The sequence below is a fragment of the Ictidomys tridecemlineatus genome, chromosome 12, assembly GCF_052094955.1.
Source record: "Ictidomys tridecemlineatus isolate mIctTri1 chromosome 12, mIctTri1.hap1, whole genome shotgun sequence".
NCBI lineage: Eukaryota > Metazoa > Chordata > Mammalia > Rodentia > Sciuridae > Ictidomys > Ictidomys tridecemlineatus.
The window spans coordinates 81,732,204-81,759,708 of record NC_135488.1 but is presented as its reverse complement, the minus strand read 5'-3'; the positions used below and the strand labels follow the sequence as shown (position 1 = coordinate 81,759,708).

Genomic DNA, 27,505 nt, shown 5'->3' with positions numbered 1-27,505 from the left:
AAAGTACTCTCAAATAATCTCAAAATCAATAATTGATTGAAATTCAAGTTGAAACAAAATAGAACTTTTATTTAATTTATTATGTACACTCTCATCTCTCTTAGGACAAAATCAGTGGAGATCTAGCTATTAAGTTAACAAGTTCAGTTTTGAAGTGAAAACATGGAATTTCACCAGAATGAGAAATACATTAATTTTGTTCTGCTTCTCAACTCTGCCATAGTAGAGCTACCAAGGTACCTTTCTTTTTACTTCAGGTATATCAACACAATCCTTACCACTAAGCAATTCAAATGGAAAGTACTACTCATGAATAAATATTGAAATTAAAAAATATAACTTGAGGGGCCAGGGTTGTGGCTCAGTGGTAGACCACTTGCCTAACATGTGTGAGAGGAACTGGGTTCGATTCCCTGGCACCACATAAAAACACACAAATAAAGTAATGATATTGTGTACATCTACAACTGAAAAAAAGTCTTAAAATATATATATATATATATATATATTTTTTTTTTAAATATATATATCTTGAAAAGTTCTTTATTTCCAGATGGGAAATTTTTAAGCATTTAAAAGTTTGATAGAAACTACTAAATAATTCTTTTATGAGGAACACATATACAGAGTTATTCTATAAAGCCATAATTAAAGAGAACTATTCTTAAATTCCTACACATAGTCAGTCTGCTTTCTGTGTTTTAAGTTAATGAACACTCAACTTCTCCATCCCAAGTTTATGTCAGATTACTTACATTATTAGGGAACAAAAAGTGAAGATTTATAATTGTGTTTTATAATGTCTTATAACAAGAAGTTGTGTTAGCTTTTTGTTGCTACAATGAAATGCCTGAGAAATTCAACTTTTAAGGAAGAAAGATTTATTCTGACTCATGGTTTCAAAGGTTCATGTTCATGTCCACTTGGTCCTATTGTCTTTAGGCTTATGGTAGGCAGTATATCATGCCAGGGAGCACATGTTCAAACAAAGCTGCTCAATATGGCATCCAGGAGGCAAGAAAATATGAGTAGACCCCCAGTGACCTAACTCTCCCCACATGGCCCCAACTCCTGAAGGTTCCACCACTCTGTGATAGTGCCACAGGCAGTTGACCAGGTCTTATCTGATAGCTGGTTGGTTTGGTAGACAATGTTCTCATGATATTAAAAAGTCAGATATTTTCAGATTATAAATTTCTCTGAAATTTGTCACCTGCATAGCTCCTATAATATTTGACACAGGAGAGCTACAGAGCTCTCCATCTTCACATAGTTAATTATTTCCTTAATGATCATGATACATGTGTGAAAATCAACCCTCCTGCCTCAGCCTCCCAAGAACCTGGGACCACCGGCATGTTCCTCCATGCCTGGGTATTTAACCCAATTCCATTGCTCCCCGGGTACCTTGTCAGACTATATGTTACAGGCTCCCTTGCTGTCCTTGCCTGTGACTGACTTCTAACATTAGGAGTTGCTTCTATTTCCAGGCCTGGTCCATAGAAATCTCTCTCATATCTAATCTTTTATGTGTTCTTCTTATTACAGTTGAGTGGAAAGGAGAAGATATCCCATCAGGGGCACTCCGGAGATAGGTCTCACCAGCCCACAAGAGCCGATTATTAAATACTCAGGAATGCTGTGAGCCAAGGGTTAAACTGTTGATAGTTGGAAACTGATCCTTGTTGAAGTGTTTTTTCCTAAAGAAATCAGCAAATGCCAACGTATTAGGCTCTCTCCACTCCTCTCTTCCTGTCTTGAAAATAACTTTATTAGTGCTTCCACTTCCACTACAATGGTTTTATAATCCGCACATGGAAGATGACAGTGAGAAAATCTGGAAGGAACTTGGGTCTCTGATATACTCCTAGGGAAACAAACTCCTGACCAATAGCACCCACATTTGATTGCTATGTGAGTGAGCTAAGGGGATTCCAGGTGGGCTCAGAGCCATCTTAGAGCCTATATTCCCTATCTCATTAACAGTGCCCCATTCATTGGCAGAATTGGCTTAGTTTGAATGACTATCACTCCAGCAAAATAAAAATATAAAATATTTGTTGTGCTAAGCTACTGAAAATTTGAAGCCTGTCAATCATATCTTAACTAATACATTAGTTAATCATTTGGATTTACAACAAAGAAGCTGATACTCGGTCTTCCTAATAATTTTATAAAGAAAAGCAGTCAGTCAGCAATTGGGTGATATGTACCCCGTATCATGTGTGTGTAAATAAGGCACAGAGAATAAAATGATTCACTGAATTGATAGTGGTGGAGTATCAGAAGTTGCCCTTACTTGGAACCCAGGGCTATGAAAACAACTCACATGCAATTTCCAATAATTTTTTGAACATAGTGTGTGACTAAATTACCACGGTTATCTTTTGTTCATGGAGACAGACACGTCTGTATTTTCTCAGCACACACCAATTGAGGGGAAGATAAAAAGGTGTAGATGAGTCCTGAGGGTCATATAAAATTTATTTAGCATAGTTCTTATGTCTCTTGGGGGTGTTTTGTTTCTCAATCCAAACTGCAGTTGCTGCTTCAAAAATGTTAACAAATTAAAGCCACTAGTTTCACATCAAATACAAAGTCCCAAAGTTTAGTTTTGGTTTTGCCTCTAGCAACTATACAATGGAGACCTATGACTGGAATAGGTAGTGTTTTATCTGAAATCACTCAGAACTATTCGTAGATTGACTGTGAACACAAAAACTCAGGCCTGCATATGCACAAACAGCATGAGCCCATGCCCTTCAAAACAGCCTCTGAATACTTGATGACAGGGTTTCTGTTGTCCATCTTAATGTCTGAATTATTCCCACCACTGGCTTATGTGCAAACTCCTATACCTTCATGTTATTAACGCATAGTTATCAGTCAGGATTCTTAACAATCTCTTCCCATTCTGTTTTTGAATTACAATTAACATTTAGGTCCACTGCATGCTTTTTTTTCACATCGACTAAGTTGGTCCTCAGAGGAAACATATAGAGCTGGTGTGACTTGTATCACCATTAATGAAGAAACAGATTTTGGAGAGGTTAAGAAGAGTATCCAACTTTCCATAGCTACTTCAGAGGCAGAATTCAGATTTTAAACACACATCTATGAGATTTTAAAGCCCAACTTCTTGATTATGTAATACCCTGTCTCCTCTAGAGTTTCTTTCCCTATCTCCCTCTGTTCCTCACTAGTTACCTTTCTTGTATTCAGATTGTTAACTTGCACCATGTATATATCATTCCACCACCACATCCTACCACCCCGGCTTCACCAACACGATTTCTCCTTTTCATATCTACTCAATTTTCAAAACTTAATTCACATTACATCTTGCCCTCAAGTTGCCTTGTTTGCTATTTCCATGATTTATTTCTCTCAATTCTGAAAGTATGAGAACCAGAGAGAACTTGAATGAGTAGTTTCAAGAGCAATTGCATACACAGCGGCCAATGGCTATCACCCACGCTACAGATTTTGCTGATGTGTCTCAATGGGTCTGCAGATTGAATTTTGCTATTGTTTCTGTTTTTAATTTGATTTTTTTTTCTAAAATTAAAAAAATCAACTTTACAGAAAAAATATATATTTTATATATCATATGAATATATATGTATAAGATATATTATATATGTATACAAATATATTTATATATCTGTGTCTCTCATTTGGAAAAAATATACATATAAATATACATATATATTCTAAATATATACATATATATATAATTAGGAAAAAAAGACAGAGATGCTGAAGTTTTGGTTAAGAGCACCCAGCTGACTTAGCTACAACAGACTCCGGATACCCACACTCTGAATCTGGTGCTCCTTCACCAAGTTCTACTCACATGTTGCTTGGATTGTTCAGCTACTTCTTTTTAGGTGTATGTAAACAGAGGCATCCTAACTAGGTTTCACAATCACACTTTTAAGTATCATCCTTTTTGCTTATATTTTCATAGCACTGATGTTTCCAGATGACAAAGAAGAAGAAAGATAAACAAAAGAAATTAGTTTTACCTAAAGACCCAAAACATGGTTCCTCTCTGGAAAATGCTCCAACTCTCCTGCCCCAAGGCTCTGTCTTGCTGTGGAACCCATATTGGCCATCTTGGGATTCTAGATCACTGGATAGGATCCCAGAAAGAATAGAAGATCATTGAAGTTAGTGCCGCAATCCGGCTGCAGCAAAATAACCAGGTGTGACAAACAACTTGTGTAGATTGATACAGCAGGAATGGGAGCCATTTACAAACCACTCCCCCTGGCAAAATGCCAGGCGCCATCCTGACTTGTTTACAGACTCTAACAAGTTAGGTCCCTTTAGGTAATGGCCACACAAATTGCAATGCATCTGAGGCAGATACATCCAATTCAACCTTTTTTTTCTTTAGGATAAGCCCAATTTTAAGAGGAAAGTATTTGTCAGAATAAAAAATGACTCTAAAGAAATTTGCCATGTAAGACAAAAGAGCAAGTACTGATGATAGGGAAAAGAAAAACACTTATAAAGTTTCAGCTTCTCAATGTATGTTTTTCTTTTCTCTATCCTATACAAGAGACATAGAGAAATGTGCCCATGATGATCCATTCATCATGTTAAAGGAGTTCTCATTTGCTTACACATTGTTAATAGTGGTAGTCTGTTATGTTTAGACCATGTTGGACAAATAGGAACTTGTTTCTAAATTGAAGATACATTATAACTTGCCCATAAATTGTCATAGTGATCAATAGTCTAAAACCCAGATGGTACACATTTTACTGATAAGTTGAATAGAGAAGAAAATGCATATAAGCATCCTTATGGTTAAACAATATGGTCATATTAACAAGAAGAAAAAAAATGTATACTGCAGGTTTCAGAAAGAAGGAAAAAAAATCACAATCAAAAGTATAAGTTCCTTTCTGGGAATTCAGATAGTAATCAGCAGATCATGGTTAGACCTAAACAACCACAGAAAGGACAGGAGAAGTGACCTTAAGACCACAGAAGAGCTGGCATTGAGCCTCTTGCATAAAAATAGGACATCAGAGCGCTACCGCGTATGGAAAAGGAGACAAAACCATGTCCTCCCACTGACTGACAGAAAGAGCCAACTCCCTCTCATTCCATTTGGTGCCTGAGTATGGAAAATATGTTAGAATCAGAAATTTAAAGCCTAAGCACTCCATCATCCATTAGCAAGAAATTCTGAAAGATACAGTGCCCAGAATTAGCAAATTAATCTAAATATCCATTCTGTCATATCAGTCTGTAAAGTTCAGGCAGAATCCAGCCTGAAACTGGTCATTAAATACAAGTTATCCCTAGAGCTTATAGAAAGAACTCCATAAGAAAAAATCATCATGAGCTCCTCTTTCCTGGTTTTTTTTTTTTTATTTACATGAAGAAACAACAAGACCCCAAGTCATCCTCCTCTTTACTTTTTCTAGATGTTTTTGGCACTGCTTGAGAAGCAGTCCTGGTCTTGTAAATAAATACATATTTTCATACCTTCTTAGTGCTTCTGTGTGGAACCAAATTTTAGGTGATGTGTTGGTTCTGTCATTCATGGAAAAAAGCACAAGATATCACAAGAATGCATCAACTAATATCGGAGATTTCACACCATACAACTGCATTCTTTGAACATGAAATAATAGAAATAAGTAATAAGAAAAGTACCTCCCTCCAAGAAAGAGTCAAAAAATATAATCTACCTATTGACACAAAGAAGAATTTGTAATAAAATGTATGAAGTATTCAGAACTGTTAAAAATATTAAAGATAATTTGTTGCAATTAGCTAAATAATTCTTAAGAACAGTCCAAGCATGGTGGGGCACATCTGTAATCCCAAAGACTCAAGAGACTGAGGCAGAAGGATTGCAAGTTCAAGGCCAGCCTCAGCAACTTTGCAAGACCCTGTCTCAAAAAAAAAAAAAAAAAGAAAGAAAGAAAGAAAGAAAAACAAAATGAGTAAATGAAAATGTAGATAAAGCACTCCTGAGTTCAATCCTCAGTATCATAAGCCAAAAAAAAGAGCAAAAATAAGAGCATTACATCTGTATTTTAAAAACTCTTAGAATTAATGAGTATTCAAGTCAAGAAGCAATAAAAAGAATGACAAAGTATATTTTAAAACATAAAAAGAAGAAAAGAACAAAGGTAAATGAGCAGAGGTTATTTATTCAAATAAGAACACAAGAAGAGAAAAACTAATCTAATGATTAAAATTAAAGGGCAAAATAGTCAACATTCCTTTGATTTGATCAATATGAATGAAATGATGGTAAATTAATTATACTTAGAAATTTTAAAGCTGAAAGAACAATAATTTTAGTAAGAGAGTAGCAGTTAGAATAAAAATATTATCATGTTATTTTCTGTGCATTTAGGAATACGTATTAACAAATCCCATCATTATGTTCAACTATAATGTACCAATAAAATAAAATGAATTAACAAGAAAAAATAAGGCCATACATTGTGTCAAATTTTTAATTTTCATAAAACAGCTATTTATTATATCTGCTTGTCTTGAAGGGCCAGTATTATAAAGAAAATCAAAATAGGGAAATGTAATTGATCAAATTATATACATGTGCAAATGTGGCATAATGTATCTCCCTATTACTTATGATCATAATGCATCAATAAAAAATAAAATAGAAATGGTGACCTCAAAAAAAAAAAAAAAAAAGAAAATCAAGCCCACTGCCCCAGGACTTAAAATTCCAGGAAAATGCTAAATTGTGACCTCCCCTGTCAAAATCAAACTGAGGACAGTGAACCACACCCACCTGCATCTGCTATTACAACTTTCAGCCCAACATTGGATCACACTCCTACCTCTTCACAGGAACCCACAAGCTGCAAACCAAGTTGACGCCCAATTCTGCAATAAATTCCAAGTCTATTTGAAAGTAAAATATAATACCAATTGGGGGGGGGGGAAGAAAGAAAAAGAAAATTCACCAGGATAGAGAATAATCTGACACCAAATTTAAAATAATTTAAATAATACGAAGCCAATTCCCTGACCACAATGAAATTGAACTCAAAATACAAACACAAAAAGAAAATGCACAAAACCTTGGAAATGAAACAATACACATCTAAATCGTCCATGGTTAAAGATAAAATTTCAAGGAAAGTGATAGCAATTAGAACTAAAAAAAAAAAAAGAAAATACAATTTATCGAATTTGTGAACTTCTATTTAAGTAGCACTAAGGAAAAAAATGTTATTCATTACTTAATTTAAAAAAGGTTGTGAATCATTAATTTAAGGTTCCATGCTCAAATGAATAAGAAAACATACCCAAAGCATGAAGATGAAAAAAATGATAAAAGTAAGAGCAAGTATCGATAACAATGAATAATTGAATCCAAAAGCTGGTTGTTTGAAAAAAAAATATCGGTAAAGGTGATAAATCTATAGCAAAAATGACAAAGAAAACAGAAGACAGAAATTACCAGTATCAGAAATGAAGGACAGAACATCACTACAGATCTACAGATGTTAAATGGTTAATAAAGACCACTTCCTTTGACTTCATGCACATAAATTAAACAGGTTGGATGGAAGAGATAATATTTGAAAAGCCAAAAACTTCCCAAACTTGTATAACATGAAGTAAATAGCATAAATAGTCCTATAACTATTAAAGATGTTTAATGTATAATTTAAAACCGTCTAAGAAAGAAAGGTCCTAGCTCAGATGATTTTACTAGTAAATCCCACCAAATAAAAAAATAAAGAAATCATAAAGGGCAATTCTAACAGATTTTTCAGAAGATAGAAAAGAAGGGAACACATTCATAAAATGTACATTGCTCTGACCCTACAACTAAATAAAGATTGTTTTTAAAACTCCTATAATCTATTTTCTCCTCTTAATTTAGTGTAACTCTTCAACAAATCAAAAGCAGTAGTATATAGAAGGAGTAATGAACCATGCCCAATTGAGATTTATTCTTGTAATGAAAGACTGGTTCAATATTCAAACATTAATTGATGTGATCCATCATTTTTTCATTCCAAAGAATACAACTATATAATCATATGACTTGCAGTTTTATCACCATGCTGTATAATAGATGTCTTGAACTTATTCTTCCTATCTACTTTGTGTTCTTTGACTAACAATACCATAATCTTTCCCTTTACCTCAAATCTCCCTACTTCTGGTAACCACCATTCTCTTTTCTACTTAATCTATAAAATAAATGTTAAAGGTATTTACATATTACTGAAACCAAGTTGTATTTGTCTTTCTGTGTCTGGCTTATATCACCTAACATAATGTCCTCCAGTTTTATCCATGTTGTTACAAATGACAGTATTTCCTTTTCATGGCTGAATAGTGTTCCATTACATATACATTCATATTTTCCTCATCCACTCATTCATGGGTGGAGACTTAGGTTGATTCCAGGTTTTGGATATTGTAAATAGCAATTCAATAGATGCCAGTGTGCAGATAATCTCTGATTTACAAGTTGATATCATCATATTCTTGAGGGATTCAAAAAGAGTGGATATTAAATGTTCTCAATGCAAAAATGGTAACTAGATAAGTCAATGAACATGTTAATTAACTAGACATAACTATTTCACAATGTATTCAAACACATTGGCATGAAAATTACATACATTAAAAAAAGAATCTAAAAAAAAAACAGCTTTCATTATACTTAATAGTGATAGAATGTTTTCTTAGTAAGATTAAGAACAAGGTCATGATGATCATATTAAATTATTCAACTTTGTCCTGTAGTTTCTGGATAGTGTAATAAAGCAAGAAAAAATAATTTGGAGGCATGCTGATTAGAAATGGAGAAATAAGCCTGATGTGGTGGAACCTACCTATAATCCTAGCAACTCAGGAGGATAAGGCAGGAGGATCAAAAGTTCAAGGCCAGCCTTAGCAACTCAGTGAGATTCTGCCTCAAAATAAGATAAAAAGGGCTTGGGACACAGCTCAGTGGTAGAGCATCCCTGGATTCAATCAGAAGAAGGAGAAAGAGAGGGAGAGGGAGGGAAAAGGAAGAAGGAGAGAAGGAAGGGGAAGAATGGGAAAGAGATGGAGGAGGAGGAGGAGGAGGAGGAGGAGGAGGAGGAGGAGGAAAGAAGGGAAGAAATAAAACACTTTCTTCTCATGGATGAGTTTTTACATAGAAAACCTAAAGGAATCAGCAAAAATATTTCTAGAACTAATAAATGAGTTTAGCATGGCTACAGTACACAAGGAAAACAAAAACTAATTGTGCTAAGATATGAAAGTAATTAATTATTATAAATTAAAATTATAAAAAGTCCATTTACAATAGTTCTAAATATTAAATATAACAAAACTTTTTCAGGATCTGTGGGGGGGGTTGTTATTGTTGTTGTTAGTCAATGAAAATGGCTAAATATATTTTAATAAAAGTAACTTCTCACCATCTTTAAATAAAAATGATTTGCATTTTTAATAGGAAGCTGCTGTGGCATCAGGACTTAATTAATTCCTGCTCCACAGGTTTTAGACGCCTCTGCAATACTAATTCCTCGGTGCTCTTAAGACATGTGGGAGACGTGTTCTGCTCCGTTGGAAGTCCTTGTGGTAATGTCAGGGGCTTGATTCTTCTCTAATGGTCAAACACTTTCAGCTTCGCATCCACTGAAGGGAGATTCCCACAAACTTGACAGATACGTACTTTTGCTAATGTCAGCGTCTTTATCCTATATTTTCCCCAGTATGAACATGTTTTTGTACTTTTTATTCTGGTAGCAGTATGGTTTACAAGGGTGTTGCTGATCCCCGGCATATTTTTCATGATCTTCAGGTGAAGGCAGAAACATTTCAGCTGGAATTCTTGATTTAGTAAATTTGTGTGCCGATGAGAGACACCACTCCTTTTGGCACAGACTTTAGTTGACCTGGAGGCCTCTGAACTACTGAGCACATAATCCCTGCTCTAAATATAGTGATTGTCTATTCAGATCAAGGCTCTTCTTTCTTTAATAGGGACGTCCAATATTTCCAAAGCTACTTTTTTTCTTTATGACCAGAGATTGAAACCGGGGGTGTTTAACCACTCACTGAGCTACATCCTCAGCTATTTTTTTTTTTTATTTTCAGAAAGGGTTTCAATAAGTTGCTTAGGATTTGGCTAAACTGCTGAGGCCGACTTTGAACTTGTGACCCTCCTGCCTCAGCCTCCCAAATTGCTGGGATTACAGGCATGCACCATAATGCCCAATTGCAGCACTACTTTTAAAATAGCACAGTTCCTCCAATGTATTGTAATATTATGTGCCACTGGCATGTTTATACCCTGCCTCTGCTCTAGCCCAGACATCAGGAACCAGTTAGTCTTTTTGATTGGCCTCATTACTCCATAGCAAAGAGACAAAACCTCAGACACTGGAATACATTCTGATTTTCTGGCAGAGCCATCTCACAAAGAACTCGCACACTCTTGGTTTTAGATACAGCAGGAGAACTAATTCACACCTTTTCTCATTCACACCTGGCATAAAAATTTTAAAAAAAATTAAACACCTCCTGAAGGCCAAGTAATGAATCACAGAGCCTACCTTGACAGTGAAAGGGACTTGGAAGTGAGATTATCTTGTATGAAGGCTCCATGATAAGACTATATAATTCATGATTCTCTTCTGTAGGAAATAGTATCACAGAAAAGATTCCACATAATCGGATTTCAATATTTGCTCATTTCGGTACATGCACTGAATGCACCAATTTCTTCTTCAACCTCATCTGTATTCTTTCGTTTCACATTTCTGTATATATATAGAGTTGCAGATGTATATTTGAATCCCCTTCTCTTTACCATTATTTCTGCTAAAAATGAAGCTAGTTATTGAGACCACTGTGTTTGTATGTATTTTTGCTAATCCTTTTGAGTTAGAAGAAAAACAGAACCACCTAATCTCCAGCACTTAGAATTCTTAAGTATTAAAAATAAGACAATAGTTCTTCCATATTCCTCCCCCACCACTAAATGCATTATCTGACATTACTGGCTTCATTGCTACATTGTTTATCATTTCTGGCTTTTTTTTCTTTCTTTCTTTCTTTTTTTCCCATGGAGGAAGTGTTGGCATTGCTATTGAACTTTCTATGGCAAAAATAAACAATAAAATGAACACTAATTTATGATCTCACAGTATATCTTTCAGAGCACCTGGATAGCACATGCTCCTTTCTGTGTACAGTGTTCTAAGCAATCATAGAGACTCTGTCAGACACACCTCTAATGATAACATTAAGATGTGGTCTTCCAAAGTGCTAATGAATTGCTAGTTTTTCTTTTCTCTTCAAAAAATTATAGTGGATATGACATTGAGAATGGTTCATCTTCGAACTTTAGACTAAGAATAACTGCAACATGATTTCATTTATTATTTTACATTTTTAAATTGGAAGTAGTAAATTGGCATTTGTCGAGAATCTTTTGTGCCAAACACTGAGCTAGCCTTAAGAGTGTGGGCTCGGAACCAAATATATCTCACTTAGAATGCCGACTCATAACTCAGCATATGCTTATCCATCTCATTTGGTTACTATGGACCTTAAGTTACCTAAAGTTCTTACAAAATGTTTGAAAAAAAAAGTGTGAATTTATGTCAAATATTAGTAAGTCAAAATACATGTTGCAATGCATTAAAAAAAATCTACTAAAAATAATGAAACACTGTGAAACTAAGGAACTGATGGGTAAGGGTCTTAACAATCTAATCCTAATCTAAAAGGAGAAAGGAAAGAAAAAGGAAACAACCACTGACAATGGGTAGGATAAGTAGAAATCAACTAGTGAGTTGTAAAAGAACAATGAAAAAACATTATACAACGATTGTTGAAATAGATTAAAAGATTTTTTTAAAAAAACCTCTGTCTTGGCTTTAATTCAGAAGCGGACCCCAGGGACTCAAGTGCAAGTAGCGGATTCAGAGATGGGCGGAGCCTGGGAAGGAGAAGGAGATGTGAAACCCGGAGCATCAGTGAGCTGGCTTCCAGAGGCTGTGACTTGGAAGTAGTGCAGAACACACAACCTGCCAAGTTCAGAGGGCAGGAAGTGCTCCTGCTTCCATATCTTTGATCAAAGCCTGCCTCTCAGGGATGTTAATTCCCAGGCACTTCCTGACAGCTGCGATCATGGGCTAGGTGTGTGGCTATAGCCCCAGGGCAGCCCTCTAAAAATAAAGATGCAACTGTTGGCTGTTAGAAGAGCTGGCTGCACACAAATGCCCTTTTCTTCAAGAGAACATGGATGGAGCCCTCAAAGCATCTGCTATACAACCTACAAGAGATGCATTTTAACTCTTAGGATACAAAATGACCAAAAGCAAAAGGTTAGAAAAAACATCTCGGGCAAATGCTAGTGAAAAGGAATTTACTGGAGTTATACACCTGTATTAGTATGCCATGAGTCATACAGGTGAAAAAAATCTCAACATAGATATCAATGTTTACTCCTCTGAATAATTACTCGATTCCTTTCATGTGTCCTAAAGACTATATAGGACAAATCCATGTCTTTTTCAAATATATATCATCAGTATTAATTTCAAGTGGTCTTTCTGAAATTTTCTAACTTATGACTGACTACAAGGTCCTTTTTTTCCTCTGTATAGGCTCTCAGTGTCTCATTTTCTACACCTAAATTAGTCCAAGGTCATATTTTGCTTTCATTTTAAAGACTTCAATACCATTCTTATTTATTTTTACCATAAGAAACAACTGTAAAAATGCTCACTTTTAACAACCCCTTCTGTGTTTATTTTGCATTCTGCTCAATTCTCTTTCTGGATTTATTCACTTATGAATGGAAAAAAAAATTATTGAGTTCCTTTTATATGCAAGGTGCTGTTTAATCTTTTAATGGATAACTTCAAATAACATGAACCAAGATCTTGCCTCATGAAGCTTATATTTAATCAAACCTCAAATTAAATCAAAACCTTCTATTTAATTGGAGGAGACATAATAAATAAAAATCAAGTGGATTTGAAGGCTATAAAGTAAGGTGGAAGCAGGATCAAAAGATAGGTGGAAGATATAAGGCTTTCTTTTACTTAAAGTGTAAAATAAAAGATCTGGGGATATGGCTCAGTTGGTAGGGTGTTTGCTTCACATGCACAAGGCCCTGGGTTCAATCCCCAGAACTTCTCACACACACACACACACGTAGTCAGAAAAGGGCTTATCAAAGAGACAATTTTCCAGCATGGATGGTGCCTTGAGCTCAGGGGTCAGTGTAAGGGACAAGAGAAGAAAAAGTAGGCAAGTTAAATAAAGGATTCAGAGCCTTAAAGTGCTGTCAAGAAATTTGCATTTTATGCTGAGAGAGCCGGGAGGGTTTTGGAGGATTTGGGGCCTGGAAGCACTCTATGGAATTGTACTTCTTAAAGAAACACTCTGGCTTCTTACAAAAGTGAAAGGATGAAGAACAGTCATAAAGCCTGTAGTGGTTCAAGGTATCAAGAAGGCATGTCAAGCAACTCGACCCTGACTGCATGTCCAAGGGAGAACATACACATTAGTCGAATTGGGGTTTTTAGAGGAAAATCAAGTCTGTTAGAGTAGGAGAAGAATCAGGATGACTCCTAAGCTACTATGTGAATGACAGTTCTATTTACTGAAATAAGGATGAGTGGGGGAAAAAAAAGAGAATAAACAATCAAGATGTCAGTTAATTTGAGATGTCTATCATGAATCTGAAGATGGAACATGAGTGTGCATTTCATGGGAAGGATCAGGGCTGAAATGAAATTTAAAGCAACTGGATTAGATGAGCACATGGGGAGAAGATAGAAAAAAGTCTGAGAACTGAGCTTTCATCTTTGGTGTTGAAAGGTTGTGAGGATGAGAAGGTTCACCAAAGGAGATGGAAAAGGAACCACTAAAAAAAATTAAAAAAATAAAAAATAAAAGAAATATGACAGAGAATACTGTCCTAGAGGGAAAATGAAGAAAGTATTTTAAGAACTAGTGACCAGGCATGGCCTTTGCTATTATGAGATCAAATAAAATGTGGATTAAGAATAAAGCAATGAACTTTGGCAATATGAGGTTCATGTGCTGACAACAGCAAAATATTTAGTGCATGAAGTGGAACAAATTCTTAAAGGAGTCAGTTCAAGAGAAAATAAAAGAGGGAACATAGAAACAGGAGTACAGAAAACATTTTGGAGAACATTTGGTTTAAAAGGGAGCAGAAAAGTGGGGTGATATTTGAATGAAGATATGCAAACAAGATTTTAAAAAACAGGATACACAGCAGCATATCTATACACTAATGTGAATGATTAAATAGGAGAAATTAGGAATGTCCTGAGTGGTTCAGAGGATGGGGTCCTTCACTGCATAAGTGGACCGATGTACCTTAAGTAGGAGCAGGAAGCATCCTCGCAGCTGGAATAAAACCAATAGGTAGTTTTAATGCTTGAACTCTATAGGAATTCCCTTCTGGTCATATTTATTTTATTATTGAAACATGACGCAAAGACATTAGCTGAGAATAGAAGGTGACTTTCTAAAGTTTAAGGATTGAGATGGAAGCTGTGTAATAGTGGTCTTGGAAAGTAAGAGAGTGAATTGACTTGGGAAAGAGAATGTTTCCAGACAACCCTCATGATCCTTCAAGGTTGGTGGTCATGAATTTAAAGTTAAATTAGCCAGCAGGAATATCTCTCATTCTCCAGCCTTTTTACAGGTACCAAGTAAGGTGAAAGTTGAATTTAGTCAAGGCCGAGGTCTAGTCAAGTTGGTGTGACAGAGGGAGAGAAGAGAAGCAAAGTGAATAGTGATGACTGTGACTGACCTACTGAAGCAAATCTAAGTTAAAAGAATGTGAGGAAATGAGTAATGGAAAAAAGTGATGTGAACACCAATGGATTGGAGGATCCAACACCAGAGCAAAAAATGGAGGAGTGTACCATGGAGGGGCAGTTTGCCTTTGAGATGCTTGAAACAGAGAGTATACAAAGAATGCATTTATTGAAAATGGCAATATCTTTGGTCTGATCACAGAAATGGGTAGCTGATATGGGTTAGAAGCCAAGATCTTTGGCAATGAGTAGATCTAGGACATGCAAGATAGTAGTTGTGGATCTTGAAATCATAAATTATAATGACAGGAGTAGTGGGGAAGGACAATTGGGCAAGTACTAAAATTGTCAGTGGGAGCAATTATGCAAAGGATAGCAAGAAGGTTCATGAGGAATCATCTGCTCCTGGGAACTGCAAGGGAGCTGGCATATGAGAAAAGTGGGAGACATTGCCCAAGAAGACCAGCAGAGAGCAAGGAGGATAACTACTCAAACTTTGAGTCCAGTGTCACATGGAGTCAGAAAAAACCATTTGAGAGTACTTCAAGGACAAGCAGGGCCCTCAAAAGAGAGCCAGATTGGAATTGTAGACAGAAGGGAAGTTGAGCCTTACAGAAGAGGATGTGGAGATTAAAAAAATTATTAATGACAAACCCTGGATTATGGAGAAAAAAGTTAAAGTGTCAAGTTTGGACATTCGATTGGGTCAGAGCAGAGGTTGTACAGAGCTACCTGGAGTCCAGGTAATGAAGGATCATCTTTGCTTGAATCTTGTGCTTTCAGAGTGAAGGAGTTGGGCGGAGGGGCATGATGGGATTTAGTCCTGATTATCTCTTGGAGGCAGGTTGGACAACCACTTCAATTGTCTGCTACTGAATGGGGCTGGCTTTAGCCCTGGGGAGAGTCTTAAGGGAGACCATGGTTGAATGCCAGGAAGAATGACAGCACAGGGAGAGATGATTCTCTCTCTCTCTCTCTCTCTCTCTCTCTCTCTCTCTCTCTCTCTCTCTATCTCTATCTCTATCTCTCTCTCTCTCTCTCTCTCTTTCCCTAATTCTGAGGATTGAATCCAAAGGCATCCTCAGCCCATCTTACAGCTTATTAAAATAGGATCTTGCTAAGTTGCTGAGGCTGGCATTGAATTCAGGATCCTCCTGTCTGGGCCTCCAGAGCCTCTGGGATGATAGGAATGGCCACTGCACCTGGCTGGGAAAGATGATTCTAAAAATACTCTACTTCATGTGTCTTGGACAGAAATATTTCTCTATGTCCAATCTGACCTCAACTCATTAAATTTTAAAATATATATCTTAAACAGATGTGTTCTTCTATATTAAATGATAGAACATATTGAGTGCTCTCCAACGTCCAAATTAAAGAAAAAATTTATTCTTCAGTGTTGTTTCTAATTCCAGTCAGCCCGAAGAGTAAGAGATTCCTTTGCCATGTTTCCTCTCTTTTTTTCTGGATGTTCTAAGATGATGACAATTTCTAAGGCAACTACTCAAAATAATTTGGTCTCAAAATTAAAGTGAAAAAAATCACTTGACATTTGTGAAGCATCCTAGAAGCTTTTCATTCATGTTCCGTCTACCCTGGCCTTCTTTACTTTCACTTTTATCTTTGAAGAGGACAATGATTTCAGATCTTATGACTTTTGAAACTCTATCCTAAGAGCTTATTTATTTATTTTTGCATTGGACCCATGGGCACTCATCCACTGAGCCACACCCCCAACTCTATTTTGTATTTTATTTAGAGAGAGTGTCTCACTGAGTTGCTAAGCACATCCCTGCTGCTGAGGCTGGCTTTGAACTCTGGATCCTCCTGTCTCAGCCTCCTGGGCAACTGGGATTACAGGCATGCACCACTGTGCCCTGCAAGACTTTATTTAAATATTATTCTATCCCTTGTTTCTAATGCTAAAAATTTAAAGTAAGCATCCATATCAATTAAATACTTCTAATTCTAGGGATAGGTTTTCTTTTTTTCTGGTATTGAGGATTAAACCTTGGGGCTCTCTACTACTCAGCCCTTTTGATTTTTTGAAATAAGATCTAACTAAGTCACTGAGGCTGGTCTCAAGCTTGTGATCCTCCTGCCTAAGCCTCCTGAGTTCCTGGGGTTTTAGGTGGGTTCAACCATAACTGATGAAAATATTTTTTTTCAATCAAAATTCATCAAAAGCTAAAGAAGAAACAGAAAATGAATGGGAAAAAAGGATTTTAAATATTTAGGACCTTCAGTTCATTTTGGAGGAGCACTTGTGTATTCAAAGCACCTCCAGTCATTTTTATCTTGATATTTTCCAGGGACTGGGTGCTGAATGTAGAGCAGTATATCTGCAAGTTTTTATACAGGATGTAATATTAAGTGTAGAGAGTTCTCATTAGGCTATTTATATTGTAAAATGTAGCACTTCCCAAAATTTAGAAAAAGTTTTTTGCTGTCATTGTTCCTTTAATTTTGATGTGAAATACATTTGGTTTCAATAATAGTTTGATCTCTTATTAAAACTTTGTCATTCCCTTGGGTATAGAACAAGAAATGGGATAGCTGGGGAAAACGGTGGTTAGATTTCAAGTTTTCCAAGGAATCTCCATACTGCTTTCCAGATTGGTGGCACCAATTTGCAGTCCCACCAGCAGTGTTTGCGTGTACCTTTTCCCCCACATCCTCGCCAAAACTTATTGTTGTTTGTCTTCGTAATAGCTGTAATTCTCACTGGAGTGAGATGAAATCTTAGAGTAGTTTTCATTTGCATTTCTCTGATTGCTAGAGATGTTGAACATTTTTTCATATATTTGTTGATCGAATGTATATCTTCTTCTGAGAAGTGTGTTCAGGTCCTTGGCCATTTATTGATTGAGTTTTTGTTTTCTTGGTGTTAAGTTTTTTGAGTTCTTTATATATATGTAGGCCCTCTGTTCATCTCATTGCTTGCTTCTTTTGCGGAGAAGAAGCTTTTTAGTTTGATTCCATCCCATTTATTAATTCTTGATTTTCTTTCTTGCAGTTTAGATATCTTGTTAAGGAAGTGGGGGCCTAATCTGATATGAAGAAAATTTGGACCTACTTTTTCCTCTATTAGGCACAGGGCCTCTGGACCAATTTCTAGGTCCTTGATCCAGTTTGAATTGAGTTTTGTGCATGGTAAGAGAGAGGGGTTTATTTTCATTTTGCTGCATATGGATTTCCAGTTCTCCCAGCACCACTTGTTGAAGAGGCTATCTTTTCTCCACTGTATGTTTTTGGCACTCTGTCTAGTATGAGATAACTGTATTTACAAAAGACTTAAAATCAGCATACTATAGTAATGCAGCCACATCAATGTTAATAGCACCTCAATTCACAATAGCTAAACTGTGGAACCAACATAGATGCCCTTCAATAGATGGAGAAAAAAACTCTGGTATATATACACAATGGAATATTATTCAGCACTAAAAGAGAATAAAATTATGGCATTTGCAGGTAAATGGATGGAGCTGGTGAATATCATCCTAAGGCAAGTAAGCCAATCCCAAAAAATCAAAGGTCGAATGTTTTCTCTGATAAGTGGATGCTGAGCCATAACGGGGAAGTAGGGAATCATGGGAAGAATGGAGGAACTTTGGGCAATGGGGAGGGAGTATAGGGAGGGGCATGGGGGCAGGAAAGATGGTGGAATGAGATGGACATCATCACCCTAGGTACACGTATGACTGCACATATGGTGTGGTGCTACATGGTATACAGCCATAGAAATGTAAAGTTGTGCTACAATTGTGTACAATGAATCAAAATGCATTGTGCTGTCATATATACCTAATTAAAATTAATTAATTAATTTTAAAAAATTTTGTCATTCCTTGAAGAAGGTGGTTCAGGTATGTTCCATCTCTACTCCCTGCATTATTATGTAGTATGTGCGTATGTTACCAAATGTAGAACAAATAGAAACGTTAAAAATCAGTGCATGCACAAATTTCCATTTATTTTAACTTGTTTAATTCACATTGAGTTGGTGATTATCTTATTAAAGAATAGTATTTTCTACTATTTCTGTTTGTTTGTTTTTGGTACTAGAGAACTCAGGGATGCTTTACCACTGAGCTATATCCCCAGCACTTTTAATCTTTGAGACAGGGTCTCACTAAGTTATTGAAGCTGGCCTCAAACTTGAGATCCTCCTGCCTCAGCCTCCCATCTCCAGGATTATAGGTCTGTGCCATGGTACACAGCAGTAGCCCCTATTTTGATGACTTTTGTATACTGAATGTCTCCTCAGTCCTAACCTGATATTTATTTATTACTATATTATATATATGTATGTATGTATGTATGTATATGTATATGTATGTATGTGTGTATTTATATATATATATAGTACATACTATTATTTTCAGTCTGTTTAAGATCCCTGGTTAGTTACTTAGATTTTCTATCTGAGCTTGTATACAATTTTCCCTTTTGCTTCAATTCTGAATTCTGTTTCTTTGTTAGGAGTTTTGATCTTCAATATATTCATCTCCAACTTTCATATGCTTATTTGCATATGTGGTTTATATATACATTTTACCTTGACTGTTTGTCTTACATTTCATGTTTATTTGTGATACATTTTACTCTATTTTCTTCCATAAAATGGAATGCACTTAGCAATATTTTGGAAGCCCAACATCATTGCTAGTAAGTATGTCTAATTTTTGTTGACTTATAAACAGTATTTCATTCTAGGTACCACAGATTTTACTTGTGATTCCTTAGAATGTCTACAAAGTTGGCTCCCTATCTTATTGATAAATGATACTTATGCTTCTCTGTGCATTTCTGTGAGTTTCTCTGAAGTATAAACTGCTAGGAGGGGAACTAGAGGCCCTACAGGATAGACATACTTAGCTTCACTAAGTATTTCACTTATTCCCCAAAAGGACTACACAAATTATATTCAAATCAGCATTGACAGAATATTAATATTAGTAATTACCTAGACAGAAAGCATTGGAGTTGCATGTTTTCATTATTTCAATGGGATACTTTAATTTTGATACCAAATCTCTGAAATTTTTAATACGATTATAGACATGGATGTGGGAAGAATTTTTGCCTTGGCTTTTCCTCATTTACTGTCTACAAATTACACTTTTATTTTTTGTTCAACTCAATCTGTAATATTTAAGTTTCAACTCCTATTAATATCTGCTTTTTGAACTTACGAATTTAGTTTCCTTTTAGGTAAATGTCTTTTAAGCTAGAGTTTCTATTTTCATTATGGTCAATATTATATGAAACTGTATATGCTGTGTTAAACATTTCAGCATCAATATTCATGAGTATATAGATATTAAGCTTTTTGATGTGTTTCATCATAGTAGAAGACTTTGCTCACAAAAACAAGGAATTCTTTTATTATTTGTACATACTATTATGTATGTTATTGTTTATTTTATTATTAATTCTTTCATCATTTTTATTATTTATTATGTTAGCAAACACCAGGATCCCAATTTTTCCCCTCATTTCAGTAATATTGCTGAAATATTAATTTCCAAACATGAGATTTCTAGTTTGCTAAGGTATTCTTCCCTCTTGAATATTGTGTTTTCTGGGGTTTTATTCCTTTAGGTGCATGCACATCAGAATTACATCCCAACTGGAAATGTACTTTTATATTTAAGGTTCTTTAAAAAAAAAAAAAAAGTCCCAGGCAGGGTAGTATCCATGGTTTTCCCTTTCCCTTTAATTTTGATTAATTATTTGGAGTAAAGACTATATAATTCATAATCCAAATACTGACACATGAGGTTGAAAAAAATGAGGCAAATTTAAGAAAAAATAATATTGGTGATTCAGAAATACTGCTGAATGGTTCTTTGGTGGGTAGTCATTTTTTGCTCCCAAATTTCTATCATGTCTTGAATAATATGTCTTTTAGAGAATGATGTAAGTCAAATCATTTTCATTCATTTTTTGTATGGTTCTTAATAGTAGCACAAATTGTTTTAAGTTTGAGATCAAAGAATCACTACTTTTTTAGTTAATGTCAAAATGTTTTACAAATTATAGATACTATAAAAACCATACACTGTTTTGTCTATGGGGAGATTCTGCATAAAATAATAAATAGAAGAGTTTATAGTGACATACGTAAAATAGTCAATTGATAAACACAGGGAGGTCCCGCGTAACCCACTTATGTGTGCATATGTGGAGTGAATGGTAATAGTTACACTCAGCCAAGGTCAAGGCTAGCTCTGCAGGTCAGACCCTACACAGATGACGTGTGACACTTTGGCTTTGTTTATTCTTTGAAAGTTGCACTATCAAGGTAAAGGATCACCCATCTGGAGAAGGATAGGAATCATTTTTACCTTCCTGAAACTTAAGTTAATAAACAATCAAAAACCAACTCTGCACTAAGAACTATTTTTTTTAAAAAAAAATCACAGTTGGAGCAAATCTAAAACTTCATAGTTATGCCAACTTTGTGGTTACAGAAATCCAAAACCAAAAGACTAATATTCAAAATATAAATACAAAGGTACTGGGCAGGAAATGTCACACTCCAAACCACATGAGACTTCTTCAAACAACAAAAGCCTGGATTAAAACAAATTTGAACTCAAACCTTACAAAGCATTAACAGAAATCAGCCAGCCAAAATTCAAGAAAACAAACATAAAAGCAGAGAATTAATACACTAGGAAGTTCAGAGAGCAGCTGATTTTAAAAGCTTATGGAATCAGTCTATTTTAAACTATTTGCTTTAAAAGATGAGTCTGAATGTAAAGCAGACTTGAAAATTAAAGGAAACTTTTAGAAATAAATCATTGTATAATTGAAGCTTAAACCTCATTTAACAAATTAAGCAGGTTAGTAACAGCCAAAGTGCCAGTAGCTCAACCAGTACTAGATATTGGGGGACAGACTGGGGGAGCAGAATTGAGAAAGCAAAAGATGAAGACTTTTAATTTTTAAATTTTTTCCACATTTTTATAGCTGTGCATAAGGATGATTTGTTGTTACATATTCTATTCAGACGTGCACACAATATAACAGCATAATTTGGTCAATATCATTCCCCAGCACTTTTCCCCCTTTCTTTCCCCAAGATTTTTAAATATGTTAAAAGAAAAGATTAATGGGCGTGCATGTTCATTGAGGTAGGAGATAGAGTGAGGAAATGAACTCTAGGTCTAACAGGATTTCTAGAAGTAAAAAAAAAATGAATAAATGAAATAACATCAACAATATGCCTATTAATGGAAATACTCAGGAAACACCAAGTCCTTGCCCTCTTTTCATAGACCATGACTTGCTCCCTAATTAAAAATAAGTGGAGCTGGGAGCTGTGATGCACTCCTGCAAGCCCACCTACTAAGGAGGCTGAGAAGGCCCGCCTAGGCAATTTAGTGAGATCCTGTCTCAAATAAGATTTAAAATAGCTGGGGAGTAGCTCAGTGGCACAACACCTGCCTCACCTGCCTCACATGCAGGAGGTTCAACCCTGAGTATTGTCTAAAAGGAAAGAAAGAAAGAAAAAGAAATTTAATATTATCTTTATACCTTCTTCTGCAGATTGGTTTCATGGTTTATGCCTAACATTTCCAAATTGCTTTATTACTTCCATTTTTTTCTGAAAAAGAAACTGAAATTTGAGAGGATAATAACTTGCTTGAAATCATACAACTGGGATTCAAAGCTAATGTACCTCCCTCCAAAGCACTGTTTTGTTTTGCTTTTTTTTTTACCTCTTGGTTATGATGCCTTCATTTGTACTCTTCTAATATTAATTATGATATTAAATAGCAAAAAGATTACTTCATCAACAAATGGTCATGGAATAAGGACTTTTCTATAGAACACAGCAAGGCTCTTTATTGAAAATAGAAATATAGACTAGAAATAAGCAGGGACATGTATATCACATGTTGAATTTATGACATTTTTTCAATGTCGCTACGTAGTTATTAATTGGAAAAAGCATTCATTTTCCAGATAATGTCTTCTAAAGAAACATTTCAGCCTGAAGCAATATTTTCCTCATCTTTATGGAAGATAAGCAGGGTTTCTAATGGATTTGCTGGCAGCCCCTTAAGCCATTCAGCAAATGCTACAATAGACAATTTGTGTTCTGGCTTGCTTTAATCACTTATCAAAGTTTCTGTTGTGTTTACTCAGTGTGACACTGTTTGCTTTCCAGCTGAATTCAAAACAAAAGATTTGCACACAATCTTATTTATAGACAGTATCCAAGTTCTTTTGTGTGTGTGTGTGTGCACATTCCATTCACTAATTTTTCAATATTGTACAACGACTATGTGCTAAGGATTGTATTTATTTCCGAGGATTAATTATAGTGAATATTAGTCAAGTTTTTGACATCATGAAGTTTACCATGTAATCAGGTAACAGGAAAAAAATTGAGATATGACACAAATAAATTATAAATTTTGTTAAGCAGTATTAAGAAAACATCTGATAAGAAGGCTAAAGAGTGTTTTTCTAACTACTGATCCTAACTAAATATATGAAGCTTTTTCTCTAAAATCTTTTATACACCAGTGAATGTTACTCTGCTAGTTCTGATGGTAATAGCTATGTAACAAAAGATGAAGCAGCTTCATCACATAGCCACTGAAAGCCTCCAGGAGGCTGGAGTTTTAAATATAGGAAAATCAGAATTGAGCACTGCAATGGGAATATATCTAGGTTTAATTTTCTGCCTCTTCTCTTGTTGCATTTATCTTCCTTATTGTTACCTTTTTTCTCCTGCCCCAGATATCATTTTTATTATGTTCTGATCCTTCACCTACTCAATCTTCAGTTTCAGTCCTTGGACCCCCCTCAGTGCCGTGTGTGTGTGTGTGTGTGTGTGTGTGTGTGTGTGTGTATCTGTAGATACAAAGGCTGGTGCTCCTTCCTATCTCCAAGCCCGGCCTCATACTTTTCCTCCAAAAGTTTTCTATTTGATCCAGTCCTATTTTTTTAAAGGCAAATTTACTATGCAGTTCACCAAACAAAACATAGCAAAGCTCTTCATCCTTCCATTCACTTATTCAATACACACCTTTGAACATCCTAGCAATATGCTAGATCCTAAGAAAAAAAACAAAAAAAAATGAAAATAATGTATCATGAAAATAACTTGGAAGAGAGTTGATGAGAAACACCTAAATAGGTATTTAATGAAGTCAAAATAAGAACAAATGTTGCATGTCTTAAGCAACATGTCCCAGGAAAGAATTAGGATTATTTATAACTGCTTACACAACATTACAAATATTCCAAGGAAATAGTAATGTGTTTATTAATAAAATCATAATAAAATAGACACAAAGAAAGAAACTGTCTTACTTATTTTCCCATCAACATAAAATTCAAACATATTTAACTCCTTTTTACTAATCAAATTAATACTGGTTAGTGGATGGTGAGATTTATTTAGAGGGTTGCAACCAGTATTTTTTAATACATGTAAAAGCATACTTTGTTCCTATGTAAACTTACATTTATTTGCTTATTAAAAAGATTTTCGATATTTTCATATATTTATTTGAATTTCTTCAGCTTCTTTCTTTTTCCACTGAATTATTAGTGTTTCTGACACCAATTTATCAAAAATTTTCTTTATGAAATGTTCATTTCTATTACAATCACTTCATTATTTGACATTTTACTTTAAATGCTGTATTTTCACTTTAAATCAAATACTCACACAACATTGATTAAAACACTACTGGCTGCAGCTTATTGACTGAACACCCATGTTTTTCTCCTTCTCTTTTGAGTTCCCACTAAAATGATGCTACAGCAGTAAAAGGGGCAATAGAATAAGAACATAAGGGGACCACAGATTTTTGAATATCCAAAATAGATGGAGGCATGTTGATAACTGAAACAAACTGAAGAAAACCACAGCTCAGAAAAGACAGAGGGGAAGTAAGCAGAAGTTGCACCTGCCCAGGTGACGTCTAGGGAGGGTCTTGATGAAGAGGGTAAGAATGGAAGTGAAAAGAAGGTTAAGTCTCCTCTTGGGATAATCCCTGCCAACACCCTACCACTTCCCCATAGCTGTCTACAGCAATAGATGGTTGGTACTAATGCCCAAATGAACAGAAATAAACCTATTTAAAAAATATGTGTGTTAATTGAGAGGATGAGGGATGCCTAGCTCTGGGTGGGATAGGCAAGGACAGGGATGGTGCTGGAATAAAGGGCACATCACTGATGGACATGTGGATTCACCATCATAATAAGCAATCCTCACCTGGTCACCCTAAAGCCAGTTCTGATAAACTGAGTAAATACAGAGTGTTTTGTTGTTTTGACTTTCAAAAGTCTTCCTTTTCACGTAGTGCAACCTATTAATCTTTGTGGTGGGATAGTTTCCATCGGTTTTTCTATTATCCTAATTGTATAATCGATTCAAATATTTCTTATCTTTTCCCAAACATTTTCAGTTTTAAACATTTTAATCACTTAATCCCTTGAAAATGTACTTCATAAAATATCACGATTTGCTCTAATATTTTAAATATCAGATTTTTGACAGTGAATTTTGGCATTTAAAATAATTATATAAGTCTTTATATAAACTTTGAATTTTTCTTCAAAGCTGGTAATCACTTTCCATTGAACAGCTTTCTTGACTGTTCTGATTCAACCATAACTCTTAATATTCAAAAAAGCAACTTCCTCCGCATTGTACTTTTTTTTCAAAATGCTCTATTTATTCCATAGGTTAATAACATATCACCAAAATGTTCAAAGCTTCCCATAATATTTTAATCAATACTGTTTTAAAACTATAAATAAATTAAAGAGTGGCCATCATAAGGGTATTTTGTTTTCCTACTCAGGAATATGATGTTTCTTCATTAGCTTATATATTTTATCCTTCTGGTAAAATTTTGCCAATTTTTTCACATACCATCCTTTTTTTTCATGGCTGTTACTAATATTTTTGTTTCTGTTGGCACTGTGAAGTGATATTTCTGTGTCATATTATTTGTTGCTGTTGTTATTAAATTTGTATTTTTATAAAGACTTACATTGGAACAAAGACTCAAAGGCATAAAACATCAAGAAGTCCCAGGTCACACACCCTGTCCACCTCCTGTCTGCACACACATCTCTTATCTCCTGAAGCAGCCACCTTCACCTCTGAACCCTTTCAGGTATTTACTTTCATGCTCCTAAATAATCTGCTTTTTTACTGTTTATTGATTTTCACTTTTAAGATTTTTCTATTGACTTCCTTCTGTAAAAATAGAAACTTAGCTTTCTTTTATAACCCTTCACCCTGTTCTTCCAACCTTTTATTTTTTATTTTGTCAATATCTATATTATCATATTACATGTAAATATTTGGGACAGCTAAGAAGTAATTGAACTTTCCTGGTTGACTTTTTGTCCTCTCTGATAGTATCATTGTCTTGTTTCTATTAGTTTGTTGTTTGGGTAGGGTTTGGGGAGGCAGTAGGCATACTGTTCTTTGTACTATTCTTTTTCTCCATATTCTTTCCCAGTGATGCAAAAATCCTTTCAAGACATTCAAAAAATGAGAAGCATCAGCATTTTTTAAAAAATTAGAATACAATAGGGTAGAAAATGTTAGATCATATTGTATGTGATAAGTACAAAATTTCATTCATGATTATTTTGCATGTGTTTGCAACAAAAAGTTATTTCTTATGTATGGGTCAAGAGAAATTTAAACGTTGCTTATGAAAATCCTCCAAACTGGAGGCTCAATGAACTTTATTTCCCCTGCCATAACTGAGGGGTTAGTCATTCAATACTTTTGTTCATCAGCATCTCAATTTACAAGAAGAAGATTATAGACTCCATTTTCTGCCACACTTAAAAGTTACTAACACAAAATTCTTCCATTCAAATTAATTGAAAGAATAATACCAGTCCATTAGTGAAACATTTCACTGTGGGAACAGTTTTTTTGTTGGCACAAATGGCTGTCATTGCTTGGCAATTTTGTGCTGTCCCACTTTATTGGATAATCCAGAAGTAAATTTTAGTTTTTTCACAAGGGCAGGACCTTATATCTGCTATATCTATGGTACCTACCATATACTAAGTAAATAGGTATTGAGTGAAAGACTCAATCAGTTCCTTGATTATATATAGTTTTTAAAATATATACAATGTTAAAAAGATTCTAAGTCAAATATTTTCTTTATAATCTATTTTAAATGTCATTTAGCTTTGATTTCAATTCCTATGAGGGTCTAAACAAATGAAGGTTTAATGTACATAATATCAAACATGTAGAGACATTGTACAAGGCCCAACACTAAAATGATAGGCTGCATAATGCAGAGCTCCCAGATAATATATGGGACACATAAGGCAACCAATAAACGTTTGCTGACTTGATTTTTGATTTGACAGGTGAGTTAGAGAGAGGAGGTATTTGATCCTTACAATCTAATTTTACATTTACGTCATTCTCATATCTCTGGTCTCCATACACATCTAAATTTTAACTTACATAGTTGAATATGCATGACATTTTTGCTCATTTAATAGCCTAAGTTATAAACAACTGTATCTAATAACTCTTAAGTGTGGTCCTAAAATTAAAAAGAAAACCAATATATCATGAAGATACTCTACCCGATTCTCAAATATGTTTCCTGATCATATTATCTGGTTTAAGCCAGAGAATT

The 27,505-nt window shown here is 35.0% G+C and overlaps 1 pseudogene; it reads right to left on the bottom strand.

Moving 5' to 3' along the window:
• Nucleotides 1-9,487: 9,487 nt before the first annotated feature.
• The window catches only part of LOC144368965 (large ribosomal subunit protein uL30m pseudogene), a 31,624-nt pseudogene continuing 13,606 nt past the window's right edge, over nt 9,488-27,505 (bottom strand).